Raw genomic sequence first — 23,919 nt, 5'->3', positions numbered from 1 at the left:
ATTTAATTAGATATCAAGGCAAATTTTAATAAGACAGCAGATTAAGTCCCCCTTGAATTTTGGTCCTTGCAAATATGTCAGGCTAGAGATAACACCCAGCTGTCCTTGCCTGTAAAGTTCTTGTCCTTCTTGATAAAAGTCTCTGGTTATGGATGCTTTGGTGTAACTACTAGGCAGAGAGACTTCCCTGCTCTTTCTTGTCATGCTGCTTTGTCTGGTGGTCAACAGCCTTTCCTCCTACCCAAGTACCTTCATCTACTTTTATTCTCCATTCAGAAGAGCACTGACAGGATAATGACTCCCCAAATATAGAGACTGCAATTTGAGTACCTCTTACATGGGCTACATAAGGAGTAAAGGTAACAGACTACATTAGTAAACCCTAAAAAATTATTTCTTTCCTGAACATTTCAGGAAAGACACAAGCTATAAATCTGACTTGATATTGTTATGGATAATGATAAGATATTTCAGTTGATGACATGCATATGTTTAGGTGGTGTAAATCAGCATTGTTTCCCCTGGCTGAGACTGATCACTGATCTTTTCTCCCTGCAGATACTGCAACTTTTGTACTTTGAACAAAAATTGTCAGTGAGCAGCAATCTACTGATAAGCCTGTGAACAGAAATCATGCTGAATAAGAATGAGAGGTGGGGAAAATAAGATGTCTGTCCTTTGGTGATTCAGGTTTATTTTTTGCTGTCATATATTTTCCAGAGTTCTCCCTCTACATTTTTTTTAATTAACTGAAGCAAATAGGTCTCTTTTTCTTGGGAGTTTTTAGAGGCCAAGAGATCTTTACTGTTAGGGGGTTACAGTGTTGAGGCAAAAGTGTGTTACTAATGCTGTAAAAGGGTCACTCACTCGTCTATGTGCAGGGCTGGTCTTTCAAATTTTGCTCTGTTTTTTTTCTTTTCAATAATTGATAAAGACTTCTCACACCTTCAGCCTCTGTAGCTAGCAATTACTCATTCTGTTTTACTGCCTTTATATTTTTTTTGCAAGCTTTAACACATCTTATGTAGTCTTCATTGGTTCCTTCCCTTTATTTCCCCTAGATCTTTCAGCTGTTCTTAAAAAGTCATGTACTTCATTACTAATTGATTGCCTTTTTCTGTCAGTGACACTATAGTCTGTTATGTGTTAATTAGTGCTGCAATCACACCCAGATATTCTGTCTCTTCTTGTCATAGCCATATCAGCTTTTTATGTAATTTTTTTCATAAAAATTTTAATTTGAAATCCAGTAGCTGTGTGGGGCTCTCTGGGACCGTCCCATGAAGCTAAAAATTCAACTGACTACCTTAGCTATGCTGATATCCTGGGGTGGGCATGAGCACTACCATATTCAGCACTCTGTATAGAGTGTTAATCCTGTTTCATGAACCTGTAGAGAGCTCATGCTCTTTTATTTATTTTTTTTTAAATCAGTTCTTCATCCTTCTTGGTCTAGATGAAAGACTAAAAGATGTAGTGCCTGTGGAGTCCAATCCCAAAAGGCAGAAAACAACTGAAAACATAATTTTTAAATGTCACAATTCTCAAGTAATTCTTGTGGGCTTTTTGGTCTGCCTAACGATTCTTGGATGTTGCTAATTGCCTCTGTCCAGCAGCCTTGATGCTTCACATCCTCAGCTTGACACACAAATAGTTCTGCTGGTGCATGAGTTTAGGAGACAGGGAAAGGTTGAACACCGACAATTTTTGTTGATCTTACGGTGTGCAACATTAAGTGAAACTATAAACCTTGCGTAACCATTTTAGGCTTTAAACAGATCTGCCTCTAAACCTATGCTTCCCTAGTTCTGAATACCCCTGGTAAAGAGCATATTGACAAGGAAACTAAATAATTAATCATCCTATAAAATCTATCCATCTTATGATCTAAATGACTGATGGTGCCTTTAAATTTGTGTCGGAGCATACCACAGTAATGCAATCTTATTCTCTGCCTGTCTTCAAGTTCAGGCATTTACATGATCAATAGAGTTCACTGACTGGGAAATTTTAATTAATATCACGAGTAGTTAGAATAAGGGAAGGAAAATTCAAGACTTCATTGCATTGTTAAATAAAAAAAAGCATCTTGCAGTATTAGGATATCCCCAGAGTATTTTTGAGTATTAGGACTAAAATTTTGTTCTTAGGGCTGTTTTGACCTCAGTAAGAAAAACTACTTTTTCTACTTCACTCGAGAAAGATCTTTTTTCTCTTCATCACTCCTCGTTCAGGCTAAAGAGCAAAAGAACTGCTTGCACCCATTGAAAAGAAAATGCAGGAAAGGTATGATCAGTTTTAAATTTAGGTAATTAACCTTCTTCTGTCTTATTATAAATAAATCTCATAGAGATTAAAAAAAACAAGTGAAATTTTTTTTTAGGAAACCTTTTAAATTTCACTTTTTATTGTAGGACAGTAGATCTGAGTATTAAAGAGATGATGTTTTGCTGCATTTAGGAGTTGGCAATAGATTTCTCTCTTTGATTTCATCCTAATGGTAATAATTTCTGGATGGGTTAATTAGCTAACCCTTATAATGTCTACCCTTTTTCATGCAAGTATACGATATTACCTCTAGAAGAAACCTCTCAAATGAGTGCCTTTCAACTTAACTAACAGACATTAAATGAGCCTGTTCATAAAAAGGAAGTCACAGGGAACAATTTGAAATGCATTACTTTAGAAAGTTTGCAAGTGTCTAGAGCAATTTTTCAGCTTCTTAAGTCTTCAAGGTCATGCAAGAGGGCTCAAGGCTTAGAAAAGTAGGAGGGAACAGCTGCAGTTTTTGAAAACAGTAAAGGCAAACTTGAAACGTAGTTTTATCAAAGCTTGGCTGTTTTCCTATCACAGGCAGTAGACGCCACTAATCTCTTCCTTTTGTTTAAACAGATGCTATTTGCTTGGCAAGTAGCTGAATTTTAAATGCAGAAAATTATTATACAAGGGGAAAATTTTTGACTGGAGGTTAGAAACAGAAGGTTAAGTTCAGGAGAAAGTCTTATTTTCTCTGACATATTCCAAGTTGTGTAAGCAATGTTTTCCCCCACACTGGGAATGATAAATTTTGATATTTTCCATATAAAGAAGGGTTTTTCTGTTTGGTGGTTTTTTTGTGTTTGTGTTTTTTTTCTTTTTAATTTTTTTTATTTGTCAAATATAATGATTATAATCAAGTAGTAAATGGTCGAACCCTTAGGATAGATTTTGTTTGCATGATTGCACTTTATATTAGTGAAAGACTAGAAGGAATAATTCAGAGGATCAAAAATTCTCCCTCTGCCTCCCTTTAGTGTATCATTAGTTCAGTTAGTAGAGAACTGTTAGTACAGTTCTTTTTTAGCAGCACAGATCATTTTTACTCTAGCTAAGTCAGGTTAATCAGTATTCACGATATGGGGACACGGGGTTTTTGGCCCGTTAATTGCCTATAGCAAAGCTCAGCCATTTTTCCTCATTTTTTGAGGCTGGATTGGAAATCTTATGAAGGGTGTCTCTCCTTGGGATGGATCTCAGATAGTTTTCTGCTAAGCCATCCAAAACGTGTGAGCAGAACAGCATGGAATCCTGATGCAATGCAAAGCTTCTGGACATTTCTGTTATGCCATAGGCAAGAAAATGATACTTTGTATTGCAGATGGAAGGATTAACCAACCCCCAGTTGTTAGATGAGGTGTCAATAGCTGCTGGTTTTGAAATCAGCAGTGACCTGATTTAAAAGCTGGTTCCACCAAGGCAAAGGTGTGTTGTCTCAGAGCACACAAAACACGTGTTGCTGAGTATGGTTTGGAGATATGGGTCAAATCTGATCTTCTCAGCTCAAGAAGGGGTTAGCTTTCAGGGCTGAGGAATAAAGGTTATTGCTGGAGCAAGTTTTGCCTCTAGCCCTTAAGCTTCTCAGATCCAAACACAACAGATGGTGCCTCTTGCAATACAATATCTCTTTAACATCATGCTGAGGTTTTGGTTTGGTAGGAGCTCTCAGCACTGATTTCTGCAGTGCTCTGGTTTTTTTTTTCCCCTTTTATTGAGTGGCTCCCATTTCTGTCAAGACATAACATATTTAGCCAGTTATGGCTGCCAGCATCACTAACAGAAGTGATTCTGTAACACTCCCAATTTTAAAGTTGATTTCTTAGTACTTTTTTACCAGAAAACAAAGAAAAAAACCCCCAATTCCCTGTGTGCTTACCTTCGTCCTGTATTCTGCTCTGTCCCAAGATACATTCTCTTCACTCCGTGCATTCTTCTGCTCCTCCTGTTAAGAACTGATTATTGAGAGATGCCTCTGCCTGAATTAAGGTGCAAATGAGACCATATGCTAAAGTCAATAGTATAGATTTTAGCTAGCAATAAAATGTGAAGTAGAGAGAAAGAAATGTAAAAGAGAGGAGAGGGAAAGAGACAGAATGTGTAGGGTAGTCACCACCTGTGGCTCCAGGAGTATCCCATTGGCCCTCCTTTACCCTTGGCTGGAGGGTCTCAGATTTTTCTAAACTTTTCATTGTTTATATATTTTAGCAAACAAGGAGTTAATGCTCATTGGCTACACAGTTCTCTTATGCTGTTGGTTAAAGGATTCTTTCTCCTCTAAGGCTAATTAGTCTGCATGCTTGGTCTTTCTCTTGAGTCAGTAGCTTGTGAATTGGTTGTTATAATCTCCCCCTGCTAAAATTGCCTTTTACTCAGTCCAAGCTGATTTCAGCATTCAGCATTTCAACTCAGCTGATTGCTGAGTTGGTTTTCCTTGTTGCTGCATTCTTTGTCTATTATCAGTGGTACATTCACTCCTGCAGTGTTGTTAACCTCCCCCTAGACCTGAGAAAACATTCAGACAATAGTATCATCTTTATCTCAACTCAAGTTCCTTCATGGTGGCTTAATTTACAGTCCAAGTTCCAGGTATCCACAGAAGCATATTCAGGGATGGGGCTTCAGTCATAGTTTCTGGGCACTGGTGCCATCTGTCCCATAATTTGGGATGATCTTTGTTTGACTATTGATATGTGTATGAGCAGTTACTTCTTTATGTAGTTTGCCACAGTGGGAATTTTTGTCTGGATGCAGTACTCAGGATGTGTTAGCCAGACCTGGCTTCTGCCAGGCTTGGAGTTGGCACCATCCTGTGGCTCCATTCTGTGCCTCTCTCATGACAAAGTCCTTCTGTGGCCTTAACAGTGTTTGAGACGGGCAACTGTGATCTTTAAGTCTTTACACCTCCCACAGGTAGACAGCTGCTCACACAATTCAGGAACAGAGATGTTTGTGATGACGTAGGGAAGGTTGACAGCAGAAAGGTATTGCATTTTAATTTTTGAATTTGTTCTTGCTGTGCAGGTATTTCATCCCTGATGCAATTCCACCTGTACAGTAGAATGTTCCTTTTTTCTTGACTGACTCTTATTTGGCAGAGGCTGTAAACAGCTTAAAAATCAAGAACAAAGGAATGGATCCCTTGTTGCTCTGCTTCTGACATTTCTGTCACATACTGAGGGTTAGCAGCATGAGGGTGAGATGGGAGAGATATAACACTTTCAAAATGATTTGTCTACTGTTACTGGAGATAATTTTTGAGAAGCGTTTTGCTGCTCCTGTGTTCTGTTTATTGGTTTCTTCCTTGGGTTTTTGATGCTTGCTGTCGGAGTGTTAATTTTTAGGAATGGAGGTCTTTCACCATAATTTTTTTTGAATGTTAATTGTTAGTGGTATTGTACTTAAATGCAAGTGCTTAGCTTTCCTTTCATAAAACAAACACTGATTAATTTGAAGGAAAATAAAAGTGAGACCCAGACTTTTTCTTTCCCCAGCTATCCTTACTTTTTGCTATGAAAAGGAGCCAAAAGCAGTTTTTTAATGTATTCTCCCTTCTTGAGGTTTGTCAGATACTGTGCTCAGCATAGTCCTTAGATAAAAATCCTTAGAGTTAATTTCCTCTTGTCTATCTCCAAGGACAGGTTGTCATTTATGACTTCTGTATCTCCTGCTGTTTACTGATAAATTCTTTTTGTGATGCTCTCACAGTGAGTATCAGAGGTACTACTCTAAAACTAAATTGTGTAAATATTTCTGTTTGTCAGCTTATGAATTCACCTGAAGTGAAACTCTGCAACAGGAGGCATTTGTCTCAACATTGCCTCATTTCCTATATTTTTGAGGTTTAATGTGCTGTAGTAATTTTTCTTATGTTGTGATACCTTAAGCTCCACTTTAACAGGGATTAACAAGGAGGGAGAGGGTTGATGAATTTGCCTTCACCCAGCCAAGGCTGGGGTTGTCTCTGGGTAAAACAGCTATTGATAAAGCTATGTTTCTAATAAAATCTCTCATGAAATAAGAACCTGTTTTAGGTCACTGGGGATGGCTCTTGATACTATTCTGATTTGCCCTGTAACCTCTCTGATAATGCTGTGGCTTCAGACAGCCGTGCAGGATATGACTGATTTATGGATCCTTGCATTGCTGTGAGCTTCAGTCTCCAGCTGGGCTTTTCTTACCTGGATTGAATTTTCCACAGTCAGTTCCTGAGCATTACCAGGCTGCTAGGGGTTTTTTGGTGGGTTGTTTGTTGCTAATAGCTGCAAGTAAATTTGCTATTCTTGTCTTTTATATAGCCCTTGATACTAGTTTACTTACATTGCCCTGGTAGCAGTTTCCTTAAATATCTGATCTGTCAAGAGGTTCACATTCATCCTTTAATGACTGTGCAGGTTGCTATCACTTCACTGGTACGTTTTCCATCTTGAGTGATCATATCCCTTTCCAGTCTGTGCTCCCTTCAGGCATGCGTTCCAAAAAGCTCAATAGAATACAAATAAAAGAAATGGTATTATGTAGCATTATAAAGTAATAATATCAAACTGCATATAATTGTAAATAAGGTTATATAAATAATTATGGAAAGAAAATTAGGAATATCCAAGATCTGATTTTTGCTTTAGATTTTGTGTCAAAATTACTCATGGATTATTTGCTTATGGTTACACTATGCCTCAGAAGTTTTCATCCGAAGGTTCAATTTCTCTCTGAAGTGCATACTAGAGATCCTTCTTGGCTATTGCAGTCTCCTAGAAGAAATTAAATCTCCAAATTCCTGAAAAGCTCTCTGATGTAGATTTAGGGGCAATACTGCCCCTAACAGTATTCTTCAAACATATGTAGTTGGTTACCTCCAGTGTACTCCAGTCCTTAAGCTTTAGGGTTTACCTCTCCCACAGGTTGCAGTCCTATGATGTTTTGGGATGTGCCTCTGCCTTGGATCTGCTTGTCTTCACAGAAAAGGATTGCTGCACTTGGGTTGAATTCTTCCAGTAAAAGACAGGAGGTTGGAGGACTTGAAGACCTGGCTAAGGATAACTTAAAGGTAGTAAAGATTTGGAGCCTTAGAAGGTGGAGGTAGAGATCTGCAGGTTTTGCTGGATTTAGTCTGGCAATTCATGCCCACCTGCTTGTGTAGAGATGTAGTAGTTTTGGGGGTATTTGCACAAGTAAGGGCATGGCCTAGTGGGTCTTCTTCAAATGAAAGCCTTAGCTTTCATTGCCAGTTCTTCTCTCAGCTTGTCTTATAAGCTCCATAGTTGCATATTTCTTGCTCATTTTCTCTCCTCTGGAGCATATTGTCCTTCTTACTCAGAGGATTGTTTTGAAAAAACTGTGAAATTTTGAATTTCCTTTTTTTTTCTAGATTGAAATGTTCCAGTGGTAGATAAGGTGTACTCTTCTTTATATGACTTAGCGACTAGTACCTAACTGAGAGGAGGGACTGTTCCTTGCTTTGTGATCCAGTGTGTATCAGGAAAAAATATCTGCCTCCATTGAGCCTTTTGTGCCTCACAAACTGTTAAATGGATGAGTATTTTTCATACAGACAGAAAAGTAGTTTGATACTGGTACTTCTCTCTGACTAGTGGTTCAGATGAGACACAGAGGTTTCTGTTCTTGTATGTTCTCTGCAATTTCTTCCATTTCTGCTGGAGCGGGTTCTGAAAAATGTTAAAATAACTGGATTTGAGGGGATTAGCTGTAGAAATTTTTTTTACTTTTAACTCAGGTGATATTCCTTGGGATGGTGATATGATTTTATCATTATGCTCTGATATAGTTTTCATAGAAACAAGGCTTACATAGTGGTGTTCTTCAGCATGAGCGTTAAGCCAAAGCCGATTTAAAGAAACAGTAAGTCAGCATCTGACTTAGATTAATTTTCAGAAGTCAGGAACTCCTTCTGTTCTCTTACTGTTCTTCACTTAATGGTGATACTTGCTGACAAACATATTATGGATTTTAGAGATCTCTCCCACTCCTCCCTTTTACTGGCCTGGGTCTGGTTTGTGGATTTTGTGCCATATCTGCATTCCCTATAACTCTGGTTTCAGCTGTGCTGACCCTCCCATGAGGTCATATGTGTTTCAAGTAGCAGCAGTTGATATGCATATCAACTCTAAATGTCTTGATCTATGTCAATATTTTTCCCCCTTTATTCAGCTTTTCACAGGGAGGATCTTTCACTAGCTAATAGAGGTAACCAAGACACCAATTTATTTCCTTTATGGAACTGAAACCAGTCTTCCTGAGCTGTCAGATTGCCAATTTTCTGTGTGAATGACTTTTAAAAGTCACTGAGATGTCGAGAGTAGAGGCTTTCTGACCAATTTTTATATTTATAAGGCAAGGTTAAGAGCTTGATAGATTCAGTTTCAGCAGGTACTATCTTAGCACACACTAACTATGTGCCTGGGTTGCAAGGCACATCATGTATAGTATGATGAAGAATAGATTTTCCAAAAAAGTAAAGAACACAATGAAAAAACTAAAGTCATTATTTAAAATCCAGACAATGTTCTCCCCCAGTTATTAAATAAAAATCACACAATATCAATTACAAGTACGTGCTTTTTTATACCCAAGAACAGTTAATGAAAAAGGGAAACAATGCAACAGTAAAACTTATAAAGCTGTACCTGATTCAATTAACTCTGCCCTTACTGTCAGTGTTCATAAGCAGCAATATTCATTACAATTTCTTTTCACTTTATAATTTGTGCAGAAGAGATACAACTCCCAATATCCCCACTCGAAACTAAGGATAGGTATTTATAACACTGGGCATAAGCCTGCAGGTTTGCTCAACCCTCATATTTAGTAGTAATAGTGCATTTCATATCAGTTGTGTAACTTAAATTTGGGCCCTATCATTTTTTGGTCAGCACAAACTACTGCAGCCTCTTCTGGAATCATGCACATAGTCCTTGATCTTGCATTATTTAAAAATAAAAAAGAAACAAAAGGGTTTTACTTGATAAAAAAAAATAGGAAGTTGTGAAAAAATATATGGAGTTATTTATTTTGTGGTGACGTCTACGATTTAAAAAATATCTGATGTTGCTTTTTGTAGTAGTCTTGCATAACCTTTTAGGTACATTTGCCAGACTGTTTTTCAAAGACACAATAATCAGGATTGCTAGGTACAAGGGAAGTATCAAATTTTATAACACGTTTTTAAGGCAGACGTTTAGTTGGCAAGCAATTAATTTCCAAAGCTTTCACTTATGAGTATGATTTTCTTTGTGAGGAATACTTTGCCAGTTGTATTCCTTGAAGCCGGCACAGATAATCCTCATCCTTCCATGTTAAAACCTGTGCTAGTTTCAGCTGAAATATTAGAAGTGCTCTGGATAGCCACAAAACCTTCCTATTTTTAAAGAATGATGATGACATTTCAGAAGGTAACACTTGGAGGTAGGCAGTTAGAAGGGAGTAGCTGCACTACCATAACTCCTTTCAAGGCAGAGATTTTCCCTTTAAGCCACTGTCTAAATATCTCATTTACCAACATTGTTCATCACATTCTGCTTCCTTTGTTCTGGTACTGAGGAATTGGAAAGGGAATCCTTTGTTAAGTTTGTAGAGCTTTCTGTGATTGCCAGTCTGTTAATATAAAAACCAGACAGACCATTATAAGTGGCTAGTTTGACCTCTTGTATATCAGTGTGGCAGCCCAATTTTACTTGAATTGTGCCACTAATTCCGGCTGAGCTATTGTTTACAGTTTAGTGTGACATCCAGCCTTGATTCAAAGGCTTTGTGATGGAAAACCCAGCATGTCCTTGGGGAAGCAGATCCCAAAATATGTTACCATTACTGAAAGAAGGCTGTATTTTATTTCTGTATTTTATTTCTGCATTTTCTAAGATTCAATATGATGCCTGGTTTTGACCTCCAGTGGCTGTGCTCTGACATTTGCTAGTGTGATTAGGGAAGTATCAAAATTTTCTTCGCACCCTAGAATTAAGCAAGTTTGATGTTGCAGTCAAAAAGCTGGTGCTGTTATTTTTTTTGTTTTGGTTTGGTTTGTTTTCTTTTTTTTCCCCCGACATGAGTCAGAACAGCATAAATTTGGTCTTTATGTACTCCTGTGGTATGTTCTTGCTGTACAAAAACATTGTTGGACATGATTTCACAAGCTAATATATTTAACTTGAGCTTTTTTGAAGATGAGCAGGCCTTTGAGAAGCACTGAAATAATTAGCACAGAAAAAAGTGTTTTCATGAATGCTTCAGGAACTGATGAACCCAGACCATGCTCATGGTTGATAGTTCTTGAGTAACGAGATCACTCTTGGAAACTCCTCCCCTGTGATACATGAGCCAGGGGAGGAAGGAAGCATACCCTTGCATTGCCAGAGATAATGTATGTTTTTATGTTATCAGTTAAAAAGATTTAAGAATCTGGAAGTAATGGGCAGTGAAACATGACTTGAGTTGCTTTTCTGTTCATTCACTGTTATAGGAGAAACTGTGCATTTGGATGCTGCATAACTATATTTTCATGCCTATTATAGATCTATAGTGCTGGAAAAGATTTGAAGAAATCATGTGTTTCTCCCCTTCCCCAAGGACAGGATGAAACACATTTGTACTATTCCTAATGTATATTATTGGTTCAACCAGTTTTTAAAAATGTTTGGTGATGGGAATTCTTCCATTGTTGAAGGCAATTCACTCCAGTGTTTTACCCTCTTGACTGTTAAAAATGTTTTTAAAGGAAAATTTGGTATAATGCTCTCAAAACTCCATGACTATTGAACAGGGTGGATAAAATATTTTTCTGCATGTTATGTTTGAGACACTTGAAGAATATCACTTCCTTCTCTTTACTATGTACAGTTGTAAAAAAATGCATTTTGGTTTTTTTGGAAATGTGCCTTTTGTCTTGGCATGGTTGTTAAAGTCAGTAAAAGCTTAGAATGATTTCATGATTATCTATGTTTGTATCCAGGTATTTTTATCCTTCTCATCCCTCAAGATCCAGTAACAGAAAAAAAATAGCAGTGATTATAATTATTTTCCATCACTGTCAACATGAGGATGCACAGTTTAACTGTAGTTGGTGAGATGGTTGTATCTTAGATGAGACACACTGTCACATTGGCTCAGTGAATATGAGATCTCCTTCCCTGAGCCAGGACATCTTTCATGGCAACACATCATGCTGGATTCGCATGAGTAGCTGATGAGTTTGGAGTGTTTCTTGGGTGCATATGAAAAAACAAATCCAAAACCTTATGAAAACTGTTATGGTTGGACAGTGTGCTCAAAGTTTATTGAGGTCATGGGCCTCGCCAGCATTGATTGTGTGATCAGTGTTTACATCCAGAGCACAAGTCTTGGATGGGCAGTGCTAATAGGCAACCCCCTTGCAACCACATATGGAGCTATGTAAGTACAGACTGTGATTCCTCCCTCCAGTAGTTTTGCAGGTCAGGATAATGACTTTGGTTTCCCAGATCCACTATCATGAAGCTTCAGCTGGTTCAGTATCTCCATTGGCACTGATGGATTTTCACCATGCGCACTAAAGTTCTTTGAGCTCTCTTGATAGGTAGAACTGGGGAACTGTCTGAGGCCTTTGCTTAGACAATCATACCTAAACAAAAAGAAAAATAGTACAGAAGAAATTGGAAAATGGATATGTGGTAAGATCTGTGCAGAAAGGAACACTTCAGTATCATTCAGTTCCTGGTATATTGCCTTGCTAATACTGTGTGAATAAACTGAAATGTGTATTTTCTTCTCTATGGCTGGTCTTGAAATTGTATTGTATTTTCCTTGTCTTTACTTGCTTTATGTAGAGTTTTTAACAGTATGCATTATTTCTGATTTTTCTGATGGTCTGCTGTATAGGCGGCAGAAAAGGCAAGGTTTAGGATACCCAAAAAATATTGTGAAGCTTAGAGTTGGACCTGGTAAAAATGACAGCAAAGCATGTGTGGTGGAAGATATGGATTATTTATCTTAAAAGTATTTTATAATATGAATAAAATTTACCCCGTTATTTCACTCAAGTAATTTATTCAGAGATAAGTAAAAATGCTATTGTAATAATTTCCCTCTTTTTGTGCTTATCTCTGTGGTTGGAGGATTTAGTGAATTTCCCAGCTAGAGTCAGATGTTCTATAAGATTCTGAAATATTCTTTACTCTAATCTCTTTTATGTTTATAACACTTGTGTGAGAATAGATGTGGTAAGATCTGAAATAGGTTCACTACTTTGAATCTCTCAGTCCCTATGTCCTTTCCTCATAAGCCTCATATCCCCCAAAACTTGCACTTTTTTTTGCTGTCTTCTAAGGTAGATGTCTTTTTGATATTTATATTCCACTCTTTTTGATATTTATATTCCTGACAGTTAGACCTTCCACATTTATTCCTTCAGAAATCCATCAGGTGTGCATTTTTTTCCCTTATCTTTGATATGCAGCAGCTTGTATGACTATTTTCCCTAAATCAAATTTTTTAGATAACCTGCTTGTTTTTCAAGTGCCTCTTTAGTCTTTTTTTTTTTTTAAATTTATTTTTGTTTTGCTTCAGGATATATTTTCTATCTTGTAGCACATGCCTATGGAGAACAGATGGTCTACTTCCCTGAGCATTTGTTTGTGGTATACATGTGCCCCAGTGCCACAGCTCAAATCCTTCTGCCCTTCGGTAGATATAAGACACATGCAAGGCTCAGTTTTCCCTGAGACATTTAATTATAAATTGAAGCAATCACTATAGTCATATGAAAGGCATGAAGTGGCCGACTAGTTGCTTCCTTGTAGCAGTGAAAACTGGATGAATTTAAAAATGCACTGCTTGGCTTTCACTAACAAACTAGCTCAGGAAAACATGGAAGTACTCCTGGTATATGTAGGGCTGAATTCATGTTGCTGACCCATATAATTCAATTGTTCATATCGATGAGCACAAACTCTCACTGTTATAAAACTTATTTCAAGCATGGGTCTTAGTGATATGTAATACATTTGAAGTGTGTCTAGAACCATCAGAAAGACCTCTTAGAAAACAACTTACCAAAAAGCCAAAAAAAATGTTGTTCCTTTAATCTCTTTTGGTACTTCTTGGAGAACAATGGAAGTGTTTGGTGCTGCTGACTATTAAAATTTATTGTATGGATTTATGGATTTCAATTTTATTGTGTAGTTGAGCTTCTATTTAATGGGACGTATACCTATAAATCAAGGAAGTTCTGCTGCTTAATCTGCTCACAATTCCTAAAGCATCACAAAATTCTCTTATGAGTCTTATATTTTTCTAAGCATTCTCTGGTAGATACAGTGCAACATTTTAACTGATGCTTTGGAAATGGCCTTTTCTTCAGGTGCATGATATCTGCTTTGTTGTCTTGCCTCTTACTTCATTCTTGCTTTGCAGTGTGATAAAAGTTTAATAATTGAAGAACTGATGCCTTCTGTTCTTATTTGGAAAACATTCTTTACTAGGAAATAATTAATGGCATTTACTTTCAGACAAGTCATACACGTAAAATGAGGGACAAAAAAGTGCTTCTCATCCAAGAAAATGCATTTTAAATTTTTTTTTTCTGGTTTGCTGTGCCCAAGGTGCTTTGAATGGGGTCTCCTGGCTTAATGAGTTGTTATTTCCTCTATCAGTTTCCAGGCAGCTTTACTCTGAAAGTGCTGTAATGAGATATTGCTAAATCAGTATATCATGACTTGCATCCCTCTTAACTGAGTGCTGACCAATGGCATTAAACCTTAGCTCTGCACAATTGACAGTGAGCACTCAGTACCACCCCAGTGAGGGCTTGTCACCAAAAAAAGCCAAAGTCTGCCAGTTTTTTACTGATGGCAAAAAGCATGCACAGAAAGGGCCAAATGCAGAAAGATGAGAGGACAGGAGTTATCTGTGGAACTAAATTTCTAGAGAAGTAATTTGCATTAATTTTTCTTGGCAGGCCTGGCTGGCATGTTCTTCAGTTCTGCTTCATATAATCACAACTGCAGGGAACTGTCCCATTGTGAGTGTGTGACATTCTTTCTGTTTGTAGAGATGGGCACAGTGAAAGATACAGCACTGCATAAGTAATTAAGACTCCTCAGTGTTCAACAAGAAACTTCACTAACAGAATGCTAAGAATAATAGGTACACATCCATTGTACAAGAAAAAAAGTTATAAATTAAATTAAAAAATAGAATGTTCCCTGCCAGTATGTTGTTATGCAATAAGCATAACCCACTTGAGCAATCCAGGGACTGTGAGGAACACGTCATGATTTGGAAACAGCCACATGGCCAGCAAATTTCTTACCTGTGGCTAGGCACCCTTAGTGCTGTCTGGTACAATTTAATAGGTTAAACTATAAGTTCTGCATGAATTTGTTGAGAAGATGAACAAGTAAATACACATCTAAGCAATTCATTATTGTATGCTATCCTGCAATTTTACCCAGCTAATTAAAGAAAATCACCACATTAAAGTCAAGGTCACAGCAACATTAAATCAATAATCTGTAATTCTTGAATCTTGAAATCACAGAATAATTCCAAATAGAAAGGTTGGTAGTGGTTTTCTCATGGACAATTTCTCAAGGACTGATCTCTTTTAAAGAGTATTAATCCAGTCAGTGCTATGTGTCCATATTGACCTGGATGGTAAAAGGTACAGCTGAACCTCAAATGTAATTATTCAAGGACCTGAGCATTTGTTCTCCTCTTTCACAGCAATCAGTACAGTTTCCTTGTTTTTCTTCAAGCAATTCCAGAAGTGCTTATAATGATTCCTTATTTCCATTTCCATTTTAAATAACATTCCTCTTGGTCATTGTTATGCTTGATTTTATTCTCTCCCTTCCTAAAATGGGAAAAAGCTCTTCAACAGAGGTATTGGTTAAATTATACATAATAGCAACAGTAACACAATAATGCAAGATTTTATGCCTGAAGTACCTATTGACTTCTTCCATTACTGGCTGATTTTTACTTTTGAGAAGCAGTTAAAATCATAGCTTCCATAAATAAACACACGCAGTATACCCATAAACCCATTACGAACCATTGATGTTTATTCACTTGAAAAATAGAATGATGAAATTCTTTTTGCTTTGTTTTGTAGTCTCTCAAAAAACTTGCTGTCTAGAGTGAGAACCTAGAAGCATAATTTGTCTCAAAATTTGTCTCACAGTGAATGTGATTGTAAATGGCTGAGAGCAGCCTTGAGGAGAAGGGCTTGGGGGTGTTTTGGTGGATGAGAGGCTGGACATGACATGACCTGTCAGTGTCAATGTGCACTCACAGCCCAGAAAGCCAGTTGTATCCTGGGCTGCATCCAAAGCAGCGTGGCCAGCAGGGTGAGGGAGGGGATTCTGCCCCTCTGCTCTGCTCTGGTGAAACCCTACCTGCAGTGCTGCATCCAGCTCTGGGGTCCACAACCTAGGATTGAGTCCAGAGGAGGGCCACAAAGCTGATCAGAGGTCTGGAGCACTGCTCCTATAAACACAGGCTGAGAGAGTTTGGAATATTCAGCCTGGATAAAGGAAGGCTCTGGGAGGTTATAGTACTTTCCAGTATCTAAGAGGAGCCTGCAAGAGAACTGGAGAGGGACAATTTAGAAGGGCATGTAATGACAGGACAAAGGGAAATGGCTCTAAACTGGCAGAGAGTAGGTTTAGATTAGCTATAAAAAAGGTCTTTACTGTGAGGATGGTGAGGCACAGTGATATGCTGCCCAAAGAAGTTGTGCTTGCCCCATTCCTGGAAATATTCAGGACCGGGTTGTATGGGGCTTTGAGCAATGTGGTCTAGTGGAAGGTGTCCCTGGTTATGGTAGAGGGACTTGGAACTAGATGATATTTAAGGTCCATTCTGACCCAGGCTCTTCTATGATTCTATGATGAGCCATCACAGGACACAGGGAAATATTCAGGACCGGGCTGTATGGGGCTTTGAGCAATGTGGTCTAGTGGAAGGTGTCCCTGGTTATGGTAGAGGGACTTGGAACTAGATGATATTTAAGGTCCATTCTGACCCAGGCTCTTCTATGTTTCCATGATGAGCCATCACAGGACAGAGGGCCCCAAATGAACAAAGTCAAAATCCTGGAAAAGTATTAAACAGTCTAAACAGTATGCATTCAAACACTGATGTAAATGACTTGTGGCTCTCCAATGTCTTCAACAGTTATTAAAAAAATCTGCTTCCTGTGAGTGACAGTGAACTAGGGAACTAATTTTCTCTGTGATTTACACTGTTGCTTTGATCACAAAACCCATGATATATTTTATTACAATAATATCTATTCGTAATGAAATGATTGACATCCTCAAATGTGTGTCTCAAATTTGGACCTGTTTTCTCCATGTATCTTACACAATTTGAAACATATCAGTTAATTTGGGTTGTCATTCAGCTGCCAGCTTTACTGGAATAGATTTTTAAATCCATGTAGGACACGTTGTAATTGAGAGTGAGGTTCCAGGTGCCTAGTGGTCACTTCATGGTGCTCCAAATAAACATGACAATTTAGGGAGTATAAAATTAGTCTCATCTGCTAAATGCATCCTGCTGTGAAATTGCAGCCAGTTAGAAAAGGAAAGATGCCCTTAGCATAGAAAAATGGTTTGAGAGAATATGAAAATTATGGAAAATGTAATAGATGCCAGAAATAATTACACAGGTGACTTCCACAGAGTATGACTGCAATTCCTTGTATTCCTTTGGAAAACCCAAAGCCTGTTATTAATTAAGCTGCAAAAATAGGAATCTACTGTAGTTCTTTAACCATCAAATAGTCTGCTTTTCTTTTATATATATTATGTTCTTTCCAAGGGTACTTGTTCCTGACATCTTTTTCTGCAGAAACAAAGGTTCATTTAATATTCAATTGATAGGATAGTTCTATACTCTGTCTTAATCTCTTGAGGTACTGCTTTGAAACAACTTAGCCAATGGAAAGCTAACATGCAGTGGTGTTTTAAAGATGTATACAGAGCAAATAATTTGTGCAGGAGAAATGGCACTGCTGTGAATATTGACTGTAAAAACCACTTATATTGCAGACCATGCATGTGTATGAAAAATAAAAGGAAGGTGAAGAAATTGCAAAGACATCAGGGTGTTTCTGCCTATAAGTGTTTGCTGCCTTTGAGGTGGTGGGTTTGGTTTCTAACCAGGAATCATATGTCATGCTGGCTTCTGGGTCATTTGGTTTACTAAGCAGATTCAGACATTTTTCTTATATTTTACTCTTTTACTCTCAATGGTCATTATTTGATATAATCCCACTGTTATAATTAAAAGGGGAGAAAACTACTTTCCAATTAAAAATACTGAAGAAATAGAGAGTAGGCAGGTCTTAGATCTCTTGCCTCACTATCAAACGGCCCTTGAAATGCCAGTACTACTTAATTTGTTGGCATCAGTCTGAAGAGTCTGAGGGCTGCTGTTAATGCTACCAGCAAGAGCCAAGATGGCAGGTGGCCATTGCAGTGCACCCAGCCTTCCTTTTTTGAGTTGTCCCTTGCTTCTGCAGGTTGTGTTCATGAAGGGCTGAGACAGATTTTGCTGAGATCACTGGAGAGGAGTATGGAGACACACTGAGGCATAATGCAGGTATCCAAAGTGTGATGGCACTGCTCCAGGTCTTTGTCTAGTCTTGTTTAGAGCTGGTTTGGGTGCAAGGTGTAAACATAAGCTCTGAACTACCACAGATGATTAGCTTACACTGGAGAGCTCCTCCAGGTATCAGCTAACCTAACTGTAGATCAAATTTCAAGCCTGAAGGAGACTGCAACATATGATGCATTTAACAGTGAATGGAAAAAAACAAGCAGTACAAAAACAAGCTTTGTGCCACAAAGTTGTGTTTTTTGAAAGAGATTTCACTAGTGCAATGAATAAAGTCAGAAATAAGCATCAAAAAATCTTCAGGGAATTGAAAACATGGCATTGGATAGCAATTTGCAAAGCCAGGTACAACATTTAATAGACTGAGCTATGCTGTAGAAATAAACATAGAATAAAATAAGCACAGCAATTGGAAGAAAAGACAGAACTTGTAATTCTAGAAAAATAAGATGAGGAGGAAAAATAAGGCAACAGGCAATTGTAACAGGTAAATGATGTACTAGTATCAATAAATGTCTCAGAGTAATATTGCAGAAATTGTCGAAGGAATTTGGTTAATGTTTTGAATACAAATCTATCAAAACTAATCTTTTTTTTACTGAGTTGGGAAGGTTTGTTTTTTCCTGAGTATCTTCCCAATGCCAGCACTGTTAAAACTTATCTCAGCAATAATTCTGCAAGAGAAATCTTGTGCTAGCCATAATAGAGCAGTATGATAAAAATCATGATGAATAGCAGACTTGACTCAGCTGTGCACCTCAGTTAATGAATAACATCCATTTTTTATTAAATGATTTAGCCAAAATATTAAAGATGGAGCAATCAGGCAGGTCAGAAGCCCTGAAGTGCTACTATATTTTATGAGTTTCTTATCAATAAAATAAGTTTGTTCTGCTATATGTCAATGTTGATTTGCTCTTTTTTTTTTTTTTTTTTTTTTTTTCTGGCTGAAGTCTGGATTCCACATTCCTTATAAGCTTTGTCTCATGCATTATACAGTGGAAATATGAGTCAAGAATGACTGGATTCCCTTCTTTAGATTTCTTCCTGTGCTGCTTTATGCAGCAGTATTTCAGCTTTCTTCGTTATACAATTAAGTATGTGATGTGAAGACAGGGCAGGTTTGAATGAAGTAGGTGTGTAAGATTGAGAGGCTTGGGGTACACCTCCCTCTTCAGATTACTTAGAGGTCACTAAACTTGTGGGGATGGGATCCCATAGCTTCCCTCTGAGATTCTTGGGCTGCCCCACTCAGAAATGGCAGGGGTTCAATATCCAGCTCCCCATGGCTGGATCATACCTAAGCTGAAATTGGAAGGTCTTGTTTCTAGTCAGTCTTCCCACAGTGTCCCCTCAGAGTGGCGTATCCCTGGTCAAAGACAGAAGACCAATCCTGCAAATCCATACCAATTTGCTTAGGCCTGTTTGCATGAATAATGGCAGGAATGCTTTTCTGGGTTGGGTTGTTTAATTTAGAACCCAATTATGAGATCATGGCTTATGTTTTTCAGCAGCAAGTCTGATCATTAATCAGGATGCAAGGTTTTCAGCTCACTGGGACGACCCTGTCATGAACTGATTGCTCTTTAGGAGCAAACATCTTCCACAGCCTTCAGACCAGCTCACAGCTATGGAATTGTGCCAGTGATTAGAAAGGATAAAGATCAGTAAAAGACAGTTATGTCAAAGAGATACATAATAGACACATAAACAGAAAATAGGCTCTATCTAATATCCATGTAAAGTTAAAAGTATCTTACACCAACAAATGCTTTCAAAGATTTGGTGGCTTGTTTACTATTATTGTTATTTACTACTCCTGTGGATAGATGCAGATGTTTTTTTAGAGTTATTTCAATTATTTATGCTTCAGCAGTGGTAAGCAACTTAAAGTAGATACATTTTGATGAATAATGTGCAGATAAATATTTCAAAGGCTACAGATTAGAGGAAAAGGGAAGCACCGTGTCTAATTCATCTATTATGACAAACCAGAAAGTGCTCTAAAATATTTTTGCTTTCCAGGAAAAAATGTTCCACACTTAGTTATTGATTTTTAGATAATTATTTCAAGCAGAACTGTGTGCAGTTCTGCTGCAGAGACAAGGATACTGTGTCACTGCTCCAAACCACTGCAAAACTTTTCCTTTTTATATCAGAATGAAAGACCACTTAATCAAATGATTAGTTGAAATTTGTCAGCCTGATAGATATTGTCACACTTAAACCAGATTTTTTTTTTCTGGCGGGGGGAAGGAGGAAATGCTGGTTTGCTGAAAATTCCTCAAATTGTCAAGGTTGTTGAGGCATTTTGCTAGTGTAAAAGCTGTATCGCAGTCATTGTGTAATGTCTGTTTGTCACCTTGTGAAAAGAAATTTAACTGCAGCATTACTGATTTCAAGAGAAGGAAGGGACTTATGGGTGCTGTGTAGGGACACAAAGTCCAATAAAACTTTTGGGGGAGCAATAGGATTTCTGTGGGGACTGCTTCTGTCCAGCACAGTTACTGCCATATGTTGCTCACCTCTGTGTAGACAGTCTTAGTATCAGGTGCTTCAAGACATGACTTGTTAGCATTTTGGGATTGGGATAATCTTTCAACCAGACTTTGAACTATACTGGGGTAGTAATGTGCTTCACATCCATACTTGCTTTTGAAATGAAGAATGGGGAAAAAAAAGTAAGTCTGTAATCTTGAGAGAAGCATGGACTAATTTGAATATATAGCCTGAAATTCACAGGTAGAAAATGAGTTTACCATTCCTCACCTGCCTGCCCAAAGCAGTGTGGCCCAGGTTCAGATGGGTCCAATAAGTGAGCATGTTGCTGTGAGCAATTTCAGGAAAAATACCGGGAAACTTTGGTGACATCCTTGTGTCACTCTTGAAAGGTGAAGGAGATTGGTTTGGAGCTGACACTGTTCAGCATTGTCCAAGAAAATGACAGCTTGTTCTGAATAACATGGCAATCATAGTTTAAGTCATCTGCAAAATAGCAGTAAACATTTTATCTATGGTTTAAAAACAAATATAACTGGTACTTGAAGTGGATAAAAATTACATAGAGATAGAAGCCATAAAATACCAACTGAGAGCTTTTAAAGATTATTTGAGGAAGAAAACAAAGGTAATGAGGTTTGGATGGTTTATTGCATTTTGTATTGTAATATTGCAATTCAGTTTTTCTGGAGCTGAAGTCAGCATACTGTTTTGTCTGTATTGTGTGTGGGCTATACAGAACTTGGTGGCTAAAAAAAAGTAAATAATCTATTATATAGGCTAATCTTTGCTTTTTTCTTCATATGCCTTTATTAAATGACTTTTTTTAAAAGGAGATAAGGACAAGGAAACTGGTGGACATCTTACTTTTACTCTGGAGAGAGTAATATTATTTTCATCAGTGACAACATGAGTTTGCTCCTATAAAAATGCTTTTCATCTATACATCCTGTTCTCTTCATAGTGCAAGTATTATTCTAATCCCTGTGTTATGGCTGGTGAAACTGAGTCACTGTGCAGTTATGTCTTTATCCAAGGCTGTGTAGCACGTAAGTGACAGATCTGGCAATAAAGGTACTGAAATGAGCTCTTTCAATTGGATTAAAAACAGCAGTATCAGCAGCAGCAAAACATCTTGGAAGCTGGGGATGAGATGAAATCTCATTTGGAAATCCCTGTGTTAACACGTCAGATCAGGTTGAGACATTGTCAGAAGCAGAGTGTGTTAGGGAGTAAGATGAAGTATAGTGATGATTCACTGGTGAAATCAAACCCTTCAGAACTGCCTTGTCACTTTCTGAGTAACCCAGGAACATTTTAGCTACCATCTTCTTCAGATGATATAGTTTTCTTTGAAGGATCACATATTTAGAAGGTTTGTCTGTCCCAGTCAAGGTGCCTGAAAGCTACAATATGTACAAGTCAGAGCAGTGGGCACAGGTTGCACCCAAGACAGCTGAGAGAGATTCACCATCACCAACAGAGGGGCTGATTGTCCTCTGGAGGCACCTCATTCTCTTCACTGACTGTGCAGTGAGAGTGACAGATTTTGCCACAGTTATCTAGCCTCTTGACAACCAAAATTCAGGAGAGATGGTTACCTCAGAGAAATAATATCTCTGAGCCACTCTTCAAATTTAAAACTTTTTGACACTTATGTTTTGTTGTCAAAATGCTTCAGGTTATGAACTACAAGATATTAGTGGAAGTTCAGATCTCATCAAAGTTTTGAATGGATGAGGTCTAGAATATATGTTGGAAAGGAAAGAATGCAGTGTCTGTCAGTCAAGATAGCTAGAGGTGATGTGGCAGATTAAAGAGATGTTAGCATGCAGATAAAAACTTTTTCATCAATTAAAAGAAGATGAATTGCATTTAGTGTGCAAATATTTTCATTAAATAGTCTGTTTGTTAAATATTTCTTGATGTTGTGTCATTCGTATTTAGAAGTTAGGTGCTTGAGAGGCCAAGAAGAAAGTTTGCTTCGAATGTTTCCCAGGGCAGCTGCACAGGCAAGGAATGCTCTGGTGGCTGCCATCCTTTATAAACCAATGTATTCACTCTTTTGTGGATAACACCTGATTTTCAGTTATTTTATTATCTTTTAGGTAACTTTCAAAATTCAGATGTGTTGGGAGATGTTGGAGGTGAGAGAAATGCTTCATGGAGTTAGGTTTAAGGCAAGAAGAGATGACCAAGTAGTGTACCTGGACTCTGCCTAATACAGACCATGGGATTTCATGGAGTCAGTTGTGTGTTGAGCCCTAGCTGTAACTGCTCAGAGTGTCTTCCATCAACAAGCTTTTGTTTGCCAACAGCATGAAATGGAAAATATACCCATATCCTCAGTAGCTTGTTCTCTGAATGATTGAAACCTTATTAGTACTAAGATACACATTAAACAGCATACAGGATTAAAACAGATCTCAAGTAATTGAATTTTTTCTTAAAGACACTTAAAAATCATAATTAGATAGGAGTCTACTTTTACTTCAAGTAACCACTAAAACTTCTAAGTAAGAACTAGGGGAAATTTTCTTTTTCTGCATTTAACTTTGCCAGCCTTTAGTTTATCTTGGACTTTTTGGTTGCTTCTCTATAGTGAATTCTTTGTTTTTGATGTGCATGTTTTGGAACCAGACAAGGGAAAGCATTATTTAAATTTGGTAAATGTTATTACCTAACTACAAAAAATTGGCAGAGAGATTCAGAGAAAATATTCCATCTGCCACTAGTTTTAATTAAATCAAAAGCCCAGAACGGAAACAATCAAACATGCACAAATCCAAAATTCAGTCAAATTACTTGTATAATCAGAGTTATTTTTATTGTAAAATATAATGACCTCCACATATCTTTTCCCCTTTTATCTACTATGTGTTGTATTATTGTATAAAACAGAAGATTTTACAAGTAAATAACTCTTTCCCAATCCATGCTATTCTTGTTTATTTATGATTTGAATGTCTGCATATTATATTGTGTAGCCCTCAAGCCATTTTAGTTAGTATTGAAATCCTGGTTAGCCTTTTTATCACTTTTTCTTCTGTTTCCCCAGAATATAATTTTTGGATGGTTGTTTAACTGATGAAGAGATTCATATTGGCACTATTTTTGGTGGTATCAAATTAACAAAGAAAGGTCTTTGTAAGTGTATGACAAGAAGATTATTAAAGGTTCTCTCCAGATTGACCAGCAGTTTATTTTCTAAAACTGCTAAGATGTCTACTGATGTCACTTTGAATTAGAGATGGCAACCAATTAAGGCATTATAAAGTTAAGATGAGAGGGGAAAAAAAAAGTGTGCTGTTATCTGGCATTAAACAGATAGGAAATGAAAGCTGATGGGTATTAGAACAGTTCTCACAGTTGGAAAATATTTAGGAAATTTGTTAACTATGCATGTCCCACACTCACTTCATGATCTACCATTTATAATGCTTTCTGTATGCAATTCATCACTGTTTTTGTCAGCATGCTTTCTTTTATTCCCTT

Source organism: Agelaius phoeniceus, chromosome 3 (genome assembly GCF_051311805.1).
Source record: "Agelaius phoeniceus isolate bAgePho1 chromosome 3, bAgePho1.hap1, whole genome shotgun sequence".
Lineage (NCBI taxonomy): Eukaryota > Metazoa > Chordata > Aves > Passeriformes > Icteridae > Agelaius > Agelaius phoeniceus.
The sequence above is the reverse complement of the archived record's forward strand: the minus strand, read 5'-3'. Positions refer to the sequence as shown.